Genomic DNA, 12,825 nt, shown 5'->3' on the forward strand with positions numbered 1-12,825 from the left:
CTTCATCTGCTCTCATACAGCTCACTGATCAGATTTGTTTCTTGCCTCCTATATATACACTCCAATGTGTAATGACAATGTATGTGATGCTCTAATTGGTTATCAGAGATTATGGCACTGCTGGTGATACTTTATTTCTTAATTCTAGACAATACCACAGGTAGATGTAGAGCACAGACTTCTTCTCAATACTTTCTTTGAGAGCTATTCAGGCAAGGTAAACATATAGAGAGGTTTTGCAGTGGTGACAAACTCATTGCTGTCCAAGGAGGAGATTTTCTCTGAGGCTTCAGTATTTGCAGAGACAGAAAGGGAGATTCCATTACTGTTGACACATAGAGTTAATCTTCAGTGTGAGACTTCAGTGTTTGGAGAAACCCTGGAACGAAAGGATTCCTTGTGGGCTTCCACACATTCCTTCAACCGTGCTGAATAGCTCTACTTGCTCCTGCTATTGTACAGACCACGCTCAGGAGTGTGGTGTTTCTAAACATCTCAGACACTTTAGGCAGAGTTAACCATCCCCCCATTACCATCATCCTGGACAGAGCATCAGTGAGAGCAAACAAGCAGGGATTGGGAAAGACATTTCCTATAATTATGCTGGGCAGTCAGAAGTCCTTTTCTAAATAGTATCTCTAAATGATGGATACTTTTCGAAAATTCAAGGATAGAATTAAAGCAAAGTGAACAGTGATTCTTCGTGGGAACTGGAATAAAGAGTGGTTCTCTTTTATCCCTTTGTACTGTTTTATCCACCATATTGCTGCAGACATCTAGCAACCACCCAATATTTCTCAGAGGCTTTCTCAATTTAGGAAACTTACATGTATACATCAACCCAAAGCCAAAATAAAGTTAAGCTGTTGTTGTGCAAGAGAAGTTCAGGTTTTACATCAAATATTTTTAAAATAAATGCTTATCATTTTCTTTCTGCCGACAGCAGCACCATTTGCTGCCAGGCTCTTCCAGCCGTCTTGCCATCTGCCCAGGGATCTACGTGTGTTTGTAAAGGTGCACAAGCTGATAGGGTTTATTAAGATGACGAAAATGTTTTGCAGTATAAACATTCGCTGAGAAGACAAACAACATGGTTGGAGTGAAGGCATATCCCAGGAGAAGAGGGATCGCTGGTGCTGTCGGGTCATGAAACAACCTTCAGGCCCTCATTGCTTCTGCTGAAACCACAATGATAGTGTGAAACATATGTCTTCATGTTGTTGTGTGTGAAAAGAAGTTGTTATATTCAAGGGAGACACTTTCAAGTTGATTTATGTATCTTTAATGAAATCCATTTTAAAAGAGAAAATCCTTTCCAGCTAACTGAGATAGCAGCACTTGTTATGAGCAGCGATGAAAAATAGGATGTTCTTCAAAAATATGAAGAACGTTTGAAAGCTTTTCACTGATCTGGAATATGAAGATCAAAATGTCAACTAAACATCTTCCCTAATTGGGTTTGGTGATAAGGCTTTGTGATGGAGGGGAGGTCAGCTGGTTGCATAAGTCCGTCTCTCGCAGGCTGCAGTGTCTCTTGATGCTCTGAAGACCAAACGGGTTGCTCTTAGGAACTGGTGCCAAAGTAAGCACATTTCCACTTTGCTTTTGACCCCTCATTTTCCCAGATTGCAGAGACACCATAAACAGTAAACAGATGACCAACATTAATGATGTCCATTTATCATTTTAGAGGCAGCTTTTGATTTCTTCCACAGTGGGGCCTTTAAGGGGAAGGTGGAAGGCCAGAGCCCATTACTTTGAAGGTTCTCATTATCAACAACAGTTTGAGCCCTACAGTGAGAGCAACGTTTCTGTGTATCATGGGTGTTTTAAATGACGTGCCTCAAAACCTTGACTGCTTCTGAATACATATTTTAAACACTAAAATTAAGAAAGCAAATGTGCAATCTGAACATAAGGCTTCTGGGAGATGATGTAATATAATTTGAGTCATGTTGGACCACCTGGACATCCGACCCAAACAGGATACGACAATATCCAGACCCTTTCTTCCTGTCATTAATTAGACGTGACAAACCATGAATCCTTTCCTCTTGCGCCAACTGTATTATTGTGACGAAAACTATATTTGAAATGGTAAATAGGAAGTACCCCGGCCATGAGTAAAAAGCTGCTTATCGTTGCCTAAGGCGATTAGCATTATACCACAACAAGGTCTTTCATTTAAAATGAATGTCAAATCCTGTTTACACTTCCGCTCTACATTGACATATTTTTGTCACAGACACATTTTTGTTCCAAGGTTGTCAGGTGTCATCCTGTTTTCATGCCCATGCCTGTGCATGTGTTAGCATTGTTACATTCTATAGGAAGCCAGTCAACATCTAAACAGACAATCAGAAGGTATTTTAGTCTGGAGGTATCATGAATCAGTCTTTGGAGGAATCTCCAGATACTATTTAACTTTATGCAGCTGTTTCTTTGACATCACAATGTCAGTTGGCTGTGGTAACCGCCTGCTATTTGAGGATTTAATTCTTCATGTCACGAGAAAATGTGGCTCAGTTTACTTTGTTTCATTTGAGGAGCAATTATAGCAAATCATATGGTTATTTCATTGCAAAACAAAAGAGAAAAGTGAGAGAAAAACTTTGGTAAAGAGTTTATACATTAGCTTTGACACCACTAATTGGCTTTGTTTCCACAAGATTTGTATAAGAAGACTGATACCATTTTCAATGCATTAAACATTAAGCTAGGGTGAGGAGGTGGTTAGCTTAGCCTACCTTAGCATAACTACTGGAAGCAAACCACAACAGCTTGCCTGATTTAGTCAAAAGTTTAAAAACACTACCAGCACTACAAGATCTCATGAAGTGTTGCATTTCATTTGTTCAAACAGAAACAGAAAAATGACTGTTTGTGGTTTGGCAAATTATGTTCCGCAGTTATTTTAGACACAAAAGTTCTGCACTAATGGAAACATTTTTCATCAATCACTTTCTAAAGCACATCCAACTTCGTTTGAAACACGCAATGTCAGTTTTAATGAGCGAGAGAAAGTTGAGCTTCAAATGTCTTGAAATTACATTCAGTAAGGAATGTGGAATTTCTCTGTCTCTCCATGAGGCTGTGCACCCCCGACTTACTGTGCAGAGGACCTGGAGCTGCAGCAGCCCTCTGAAAGGAAGCTGAATGTTTGTCTAAGATAAAATATCATCACCTCTACAAGCTGCGGGGACAAGGGCCTGCGGTTGGTAATATAGAAGAAGAAAAACAGCACTGAGAGTGAGTTATCACGGGCTGTGTCATTGCTGGTTGTAAAAGCCGTTAACTTTATAAATGAAGAACAGGAACTGCGCGGAAGTGTTCCTGCAGTCAGAGAGCAGGTTATAACTCAGGCCTGTGGTGATACTCTAAATTCCATTAAGAGGTCCCACATGGGAAGCACATTCACAAGTTCATGGGTTAACGCTGTTGGTGGTTGCTCAGCCTGGTTAAACGGATAACATTTCTATCATATTAGGAGATTCTCTCCAAATTAAAGCCCCAAAGTGATGTTTAATTTGAAGAGAATTTTAACGCGAGCTCTAGCAGGTGTAATGCAGAAGCCATACTCTCTAACAAGCTTCCTTGCAAACTTATTTTTTCAGCCCTGTGACATGTTATTAAAAGAGATAATGGAGGCAAAGGCTAATGGAATATACCCTTTAATAGTAGCCTACGTGTTGCACTGCGATCTGAGATTGACTATGAGATTAGATTTATTAGAGGGGCACACTTGAGTAAACATGAACTCAATCAAGCAGCTACGTTTACTGGACTGCAGTTGTACTTGAGTGCTGCTGTTTATTTTTTCAAGTTACAGAATGTTTTTTTAAACCTCAAATTAGTTTATCCTCCCTCAGGGGCTATGTGTAAGAGTTTTAAAAGGTTCCCTCAGAAAACATACACATCAGCCACATTCATGAAGTAAAGCTGAATAAACTGACAGTAGCTGTAACACTTGTGCAGTTACCATAAGCTTTTTTTTTTAAACTCAATCTAACATTTTTATAGCTGCACACGAACTAAAATGCTGCAATGCTTTACTATGTAATGCAGCCCACATGTACATAAGTGTGAACATATTCCTTCATTGTACCTTTATCGCTGCTTTAAAAGGGATTTCTGGAAATATTTGTATTTGCAGCAGCCGGTTAGCTTAGCTGAGCATTAGGATTGGAAACAAGGGAAAACAAATAGCTGGTTTCTAAGTTAACTAAACCTATATCAGCGCCTCTAAACTCTCTAAATAATGTATATCAAGTTTGTTTAATCTGGTTTCTCTAATAACTGAATACATGTGTGGATCCTGATTATAAGGATAAGTAGGAAAGATGACATACATTCACAAGGCTTATATCTAAAGGGTCAAAACAGCAAAGCGAGCAAGCTGGAATTACCCGCCCTAATTCTAACCGATGGAGATAACTTTTAAAAGGCAGCGACTTCGACTGTGGCAAAATGGCCGATTGACTCTCGGAAAAGCATCCCTCAGAGAAAAAGTACAGAAGTAAGCCGTGGCCTGAGCAAGTGTTAGGTGAAGTTCATCTGTGTGCAAGTGTTTACACAATCTGCAGCCAAACAAAATCGTACACTATGATTTATTTATGTTTAGAGGAATACATGGACTCGAATGGCTATTGCTTGTAGAACAGGGAACAAGAAAATTGGAGCAGAGCAGGGAGAGGGTTGGCGGAGGTCAAAGAGCTAGGGAAAGTTAATAACTTGAACAAATAAATATTACAGCACACTGATGGGAATTTGGCAGCAGTGCCATTTATCATCATCAGTTAGTTCAGTTTGCTCAAAAATAAATGTCCGAGCATCTCATTGCTTCGTTGCTACTGTGCACTTGCTGGTAAAAGGAGGTTCCATTAATCAAGACAATGTGTATGTTTGCTGTTTAACCTGCGATTGAGTGTCTGGTCTTCAAGTGTTGCTGCCAGGGAGATGCTGGAGACAACCAGTCCCAGATGGCTCTGTGCCTTGAGGGAAAAGATAAATGAGGACCACCAGAGTGGATAAAACAGTCGGACAATTATACCGGCTTCGCTTGATGGACATGCATTATATTAACATAAAGCAAATGCAAATAGAGAAAGGTTTGGCTGCAGTGCAACTCGAATTATTTTTTTCCCTTGCTCAACTGAATGGGCCTGTGAAACAGTCTGTATGACTTTCCATTTATATAGGAAACATTTCCAGTGACATTGGGTGACGTTTCCTTTTCCATTACTGTAAAAAATAAAATAGGCAAATAAATACACAATTTCCAGCATGACGAGTCTGGGATTGTGAGAAAGGAGGAGCAGTTAAAAGTAATCTAACTAAGTAACCCTTTGTCAGCTGCACTGCACAGCAAAAAACCCTTATCAAGACACACATATGGCACACATATTTAGAAATGATTGAAGATAATTGCATGCATAAAATATTCAATCTTCATTATTTAGTGATTACAATTCAGTAATCTTTGACTTCTTTATCCAAATAAAAGCTGATCACTGAGCTAATTGCTAATCGAGTCCTTTACAGCTCTTACATAACACTACGAGACCTTTTGATCCCCTCATTTCATTTGCAGAGACTTCAGTAATGCAGTGCCTTAAGACTCTTTTCTTTAGACACAGACTGTGAGGAACTTCCAATATGCATCTCTGACGAAGAACAGAACATCCATCCTGTCTTTAAGACTGTGACATTCAAGTAATATCGAGCGTAATTACAGGCATGATTGCTTTCAGACTATACAAATCTGTTACCAAAGGCGAATGCTTTTTATCTCCTCAGTGATCGGCTCTGAATGATTGAAAGCTGTTGTTTGACAATTCCAGTGGTAAGATCAACAAAGGCTGGACGCAGTTCTCGTCTGGGCGTTTGTGAGCAGATCTGGCATTGAAAGGATTGGGGGTTAAAGGGTGTCATGATAAGCATTGAACCACAGTGGAAAGAGCGGGTGTTGAATGAACACAGACCGCTGACTGACTCCCAACACCCCGAGCTGTGAACAAGTAAAAATGTGCAGCGCTAATCAGGAGAAAATAAACAGAGCAGCACTCCCCGGGCATCGTGGTAGGAATGACTGCAGGATGGTGAGGCCTTAATATCATGAGACACAGTCAATACATATTCGTTTCTCTGTGAAAGCAGAAGCACCATTGGACCAACGATTATGATTTTGACTTGTTTGGGGGTGTGTCACTGGTTGAAAGGTTAACTCATTCAAAAGCCAGAGGGAGCCTGCTTCACAAATGGTGAGCCTCGGAGGAGCCAGTGCTCTCTGTCTGGGGGACTCCATCCTAATCTCCAAGATCGGGGGAATTTTCCCATCAAGATGAGAAGCAGATGTCTCTCTTTTTCTGTCTTGCTCTTCTGCTGTCGCACCGACTACGTTTCTTTCTCCCTCCCTTGTTCACTCAAACCTGGCCCTCCATCCCCCATGGACATGGGGAGGAACATGAGCACCATGGGAAGGGTGGCTGTGCCCAGAGCCCAATAACATGACCAGTGAGCCCTTTAGTGGGAGGCACTGTATTAGGTACAGAGCTGTGAGCACATGGTGCCGGTCCAAGAACTTCAAACTTTCTCATGGAAAACACAAACAAGGCGATTTGATAAAAACGATTCCCACTTAAGAAGTGCTGGCTTTAGGTGGACTGGAGATCATTTGACTTTACTATTTTGTTCCCAGTGTTGATGTAGGGTGTGACCCCTGCCTTCTGGCGGGGAGAGGAATCATGGGGATCAGACTGGAGGGACCAGTCCACGCCTCCTCTTCTCATCGTGCCCCTGGAGTTGGTACTTCCCCTATAAATACTCTGACGCTCCGCCTCATGCACCTGCAGGTCCCTGGGCCCTGGCCTCCCTAGAGTCCAACCCCTTGGCTCCTGTGGCCAGCTCTGACGTTCATACTCTGTCTTACAGCGTAAACAGACAGAGACAAACTATGGGCCAGTTACTGGGTGTTTGGTTGTGGTCTGTAAACAGATCAGCCAGAGGAGGAACAGGAGCTCCCAGTGGAGATGAGACTAACCCACTATCCTGAGACGTCAGAGCACCGGGATGAGATATAAGGCTTATGTGGATGCCTGTTAAATGTCCAAGTTGCCGTGCCATCATCAGAGATAAGGTGTATGGGTATGAGATTGTTTAGGCAGCTTGGATGCCAGGAATGTCTTACAGAGCATCCCTCAGTCAAAGCACCAAGGTTAAAGACCCAGATTTGAACCTCCTGAAGTTACTCCCTTACTGAGAAGAGCAAGCAAAAGAGAACAACCCTTTGGAGATAATGAATATCTTGTTCAGGACAATCCCTGACAAAAGACAAAATGGTTTGTTGTGATATTTCTTAAAGGGGAACTGCACTGTTGGCGATCCAATTGCATTGTAGGTATCAATTTTCATACTTAAAAAATATATACCGTGAATCCAACAATAATTTAATGAGTGCAATGCAACATAGGTACACTGCTCTTTTCACTTAAAAACAACCATAGATGAACCAGAGCTTTTGGGGACCTTTTGGAACAACACAACATCAATATCTGCATCCCTTAGCATCAGCCTTGGTTACAGCTTAATAATACACTACTATCTATTCACTAACGCTTTGTTATTAAAATCCTTTTTTTAATGTTTATTAAAAATCAAACCAATCAATTCTAGAAAAGTTTTGACTATATAAACTTTACATTGCTGTACTATAATGAGCAAAGCTCATCTGAGGCTGATGCCCGAGTCATGGCTGAAGGTTACTGAGGAAGATTACTGAGGCTGCCAAAGTTAATAAGGCTGTGTTTACATTCTGCGGCTCCACATTTAAGCAGACCTGAATGACCCGGGATTAAAAGGGGTGGCTTGATTGCAGACAGACACACACACACACACACACACACACACACACACACACACACACACACACACACACACACACACACACACACACACACACACACACACACACACACACACACACACACACACACACACACACACACACACACACACACACACTCACACGCACATATATACACACACAGCTGATGAGGCTTTGAAGGCTGTGTCCGCAAATTACTGAGTGCTTTCATATCAGCAGGATTGCTTGAATGGTATGCTATTAACATCCTTCATTAAATCATTAGATTAATATTGACTAAAACCCCAAAACGCATGTACGCCCAGGTAATCTACTTGTAAACTACTTGGGGTTGAAATTGGTTTCTAGTAAAAGCCATATTACATTGTGCATAGTTCATAAAGTTGACAATAATGCATAAATATACTTTAGCTAAGCTTTTAAAACAACTGAAAATCAAAAACTGTGACACATGGTCCTGATTATGAATGCGATTCCTCAGGCTTCCAGATGTTTGCAGAAAATATTTTGACTTATAAATTCAAAATAAAACACACTCAAATGCACACATGTGGTGTTACTTATGTAATCTAGAAGGTTATACTCAGATAAGGACAAAATATTCCCTCAATTACACTCTGACAATTGTTTGCCTGAAAGCGCAGAGGTTTAGGGTTAGTGTGATATTTGGGGTAGTTTGGATTTGTATGGCATGTTAGCTACCTACAAATGGGCAGATAGAGTGGGTGGGTTTGACCCTTACTCTCAAGTTGATTCTACTTTATAACTTCTGAAGCTTTAAAGTTAGGAGATTTACATGACTGTTGATATTAACTCAATTATTTCATAATTTTCAGACTTGAAACTCTGACAATTATCAGGCCTCTATGTGCCTGTGATCAGAGGAGAATCACAGTCTTTTTGTTAACACCTGATCCTGAATACTCCCAACATACAAAAGCAAGCACTTAGCACCGCGCTCATCTATCATTTTGACATATTTTGGAACCGAACAATTGCCACTCTGCTCTAATGTTCCACTGTCTAGCCTCAGAGGTCTCTCCGTCCGCACTCCACTACACCTGGCTGTAAAGAAACCCCAGCCCACAGGCACCTGCGCAGCCAGCACGCTGCAGATGGAGAGATTAATCACACAGCGGATGAATGCTGGTGATTTATGGGAAACTGTGACAGTGTGGTCATAACATTTAGACTGTGTATGCGGGATGGCCTGGAGACTAAACGGTACGGCAGGAGACTAAATGGGCCATTATTTTGAATGCAACGCTACCGCTCAAACCAAAGGGGGTGTCCCTGACTCCTAACCAGGGAAACAGAGGGAAAGGAGCTGTCCCACATCTGCCGCCTTTGATGCCTCAGTTACAAGTGATTCCCCCCTCCTCTAGTCCTCTTCCCCTGTGGTTTTCCTCCTCTTCGTATTATTATTGCTATTACGGCTTCTTCCTGAGAGGACATATTCCCACACTGTGACCAGAATGAATCTGGGTCCTCTCTGTCGTGACTTTGTCCACTTTCACCGCAGACGTACCCAGCAGCTTTATGACTCTGCCGGAGGCGAGCTTAGAAAGAGGATCGCCATCCCAAGGGACCAAACTCCACACAACAGATAAGCTCTGACAAATGGGTTCTGGCAAGTCGTTTTTACACACTCACGTGATATCAGCAATTACACTGCTGCTCCCCCCATGTGTCCCCTGGGAGGGCTCTTATCAATATGAAGAAGTCACTAAAGGAAATGCCAACTTAACTTGAGGAGCCTGCACACTGCTGTGCATCTTCTGTCTGCAGTGACAAGGGATTTGCAGCAGCAAGGGGGAGTCCTAGCTATTAGGCAGTGTGCCTTGTGTGCACTGTGGACAACGAGTACCAAACTTTGTGTTGAGCACTAGGGTCCAGGATCAGATTACAGGTCTCGGAAACGGGGCACAGTGTCTGGAAGCAGCACGATCAGGCTGAGCACGCAAGCATGGGAAATGTGCTCATGAATAGAGAGACCTTTTTACTCTGGGCAGGAAACACAAATCTGCAGATGTTGAACAGCTGGTAGACATCAGTAACTACAGCATGGGAAATAAGTACTCAGGATATACAGTTCACACTGCTGAGATGTACATTTAATAACCTCTGAGATAGAGAGCTACTGCAGGAATGGTCAAACTGGAATGAACAAATTGGATTTCTGCATGGAGAGGCTCAGTGGAATTGATCATCACTTTTCCTATTTCTGTGCTTTTTATTAAGTGAATGTTCTCAACCTGAAGAAGGCCCAATTGACAGTTAATGCATATTGTTGTCCTGTTGTGGAAATGAGATTGAAGCAGAGGAAAAGATGAGAGTACATGACAATTTTAGAGATAGAAGCAGATAGGAATTAAAGTATTTCACTCATTGTCTTGTCCAAAGCAGATGTGTCTGAGATGATGTGATGCATGTAAGCCAAGAGCTAGCCTCTTGAGATATCGGACATATTTTAGTAGGAAAAACCTCAAATTAACAAGAAGTGCTCATTCCCATGAACTGGTAGGGGGAAGGTACTATGTATGTTGGTTATTATCTTGGACCGTTTTGGAATACAATTCAAAGAAACAATCAATCAAAATGCGCATAGGTGTTTCCTTTTGACAATACATTTATCTTCAACTGCAAACATAAATGTGGAAACACAGGAACATCTGTAGCAGTGCACTTGATTGAGATTTGGAGAACAGAAAAAGGCACTTTTGAAAGATCAGTGGTCTGTCCAGCGGGTGTTATTATGTTGTATTTTTAGTGAGAACAGAATCTCTGCAAATTACACATTTATAATGCTGTCATCAAGAATAACAATAACAAGAATAACAAGCATCTGTCTCAAGCACATAAACTGTGCGACCTCAATAGTACAAAGAGTTATATCTTCAAAGCTTTTAAAAGCCAGCAGATGTTACTGTAAGTCAGTATCAGATCGGCATCTTTCTCAACCCATTTTGAAGCGTTCTCACTGAAAGGAAAAAACTAATTTTATCACGATCGGCCTTATAAACAGAATTAAGAATCAACCGTCAGGAACAGCAGACTTTTTTTAAGGTTCAGCATTTCAAATACTATATTGCTGTTTAACAACAAAGACGAAAACATTAAGAAAATGCAACCAAGGAAAATATATGGGCAAACTACGTAAATCATGTGTTTCTACTTGACTTGAAAAGCCACCAGCCCAGTCAGGGTAGAAAATAATTGTCATTAATGCAGTGTTAGGTGACATCAACTAACGGCCATTAAAGAAAGTAAGAACATGTTTACAGTCCAAATTTGGGTTACATGTAAATCATCAAATTAAATAAAGAATTTCCATCTTCAAAGACTGTTTTATAAACTTCAGTACATCTGGGTAACGTATATAAGCCTGCAGATATATTACCGCGTGCCATAAGTAACATCGATCATTTTGAAGTGATCAGTATGTTCCATATGCTGCATGCTTTATAGACAGATCGCACTGACTGACTATACAGAACGTCACTTTGGACTCAGACTCTGGCAATCGCAATAACACCTGAAATGGCTTCTAATCCTATTTCCCATACATTTTTTGAAAATGGTGTCCTGCTGTGCAGTTGGAGCAGCACCCTCAATCATATAGACAGTAAGCTGTTTTTCGGGAGTAGCCAATGCGATAAGTCCTGGCATTTGTAAGAAAGACTACATTCACAACGAGCACTGATGCGGCAGGCTATGGAGTGAAATGCAGCATTTCCTCTGGGATGACTGAGCATGAGACTTCTGCAAAGTCAGATAAATGTGGTGACACTGACTTTTAATTTAAGGTCATTTGGGTCATTGTGAATAAAGAGGAATTGAAAAGGAAAATAGGAATAGAGCTAACTTTTTAATGTATCTGAGGAAGAAGTCTACCAGAGGATTTCAACTTACATTCAATCTTTAATACAGTGTTTCATGTGTCCTTGGTGCTCTGTTTAATGCCGGTTAAGGAAGCTCTCATAACACTTCATACTAGGAAAAGTGAAAGCTTTATATTTAAATCCCTCAAGGGAGGTATAAGAAGACAGCCTCTTTAGCCATACTCTGTCTTCTATGTCTCACAGAGTGTATCTGCTGTTCTGTATCAAGTTGTTGAATGCTAACCTTCATACACATGACATATTATTAATAATGGTTGTTGTACTGTCAAAAACAACATCATTTATCTGTGGTTTATCTGATACTGTCATACTTGTGAAGTGATTAAACGCAGGGGATAAAAATAGAAACAAAAAAACCGAATGAGAAACAATGTTTTTAGAAGTAACACTGGATGTTTGGAAATCCTGAAAGGCAGATCTGTTGTCGGTAGACACTAAATTGCATTAAAATGCCTCTTGTGTCCCTCTAGAGTCAGTTATCTGATTTCCTGTACTCAAAACTTTAAAAAAACACCGTTACAAATGACCAAACGTTATCTACAAAGATAAACCAAAGCCCCAACACATGAGCATTTGTTGGTATTACATTATTTTAACTTACATAAGTTAACATTGATATAGGATTAGAGCATATTCATGCGGTTAGTAGAGGCTTCAGGCGCACTGCCAGAATTATCCTTTGATGGCTTTCCTTCCCTATGTGCAGCTCCCAGTTGAGAACATCCTTTAGAAAATGTTCTTTCCAATATAAGTGTGAAACACACCAAACAATAACAAGTCCCTTTTCTTAATCTTGAACAATTTGGTGCAAACTCTGCAGCCATTTATTGCACTGTATATTTCAGTGTCTTTGGAAATGGTCTTGGATTTGCAATTAGCAGTTCAACCAGAGGGTGGCACTCTGGTAACAGCTGTAAACTGAAGGTAAACAACATAACATCATGTAATAGAAAGGAAGGATACATTCAACAATATCATTATACTCACACTGTTCGATCAGGATGTGTTCATGGAGCTCAGTTCCAGAGAACGGGAAGAAAA

Source organism: Notothenia rossii, assembly GCF_949606895.1.
Source record: "Notothenia rossii genome assembly, chromosome: 7".
Lineage (NCBI taxonomy): Eukaryota > Metazoa > Chordata > Actinopteri > Perciformes > Nototheniidae > Notothenia > Notothenia rossii.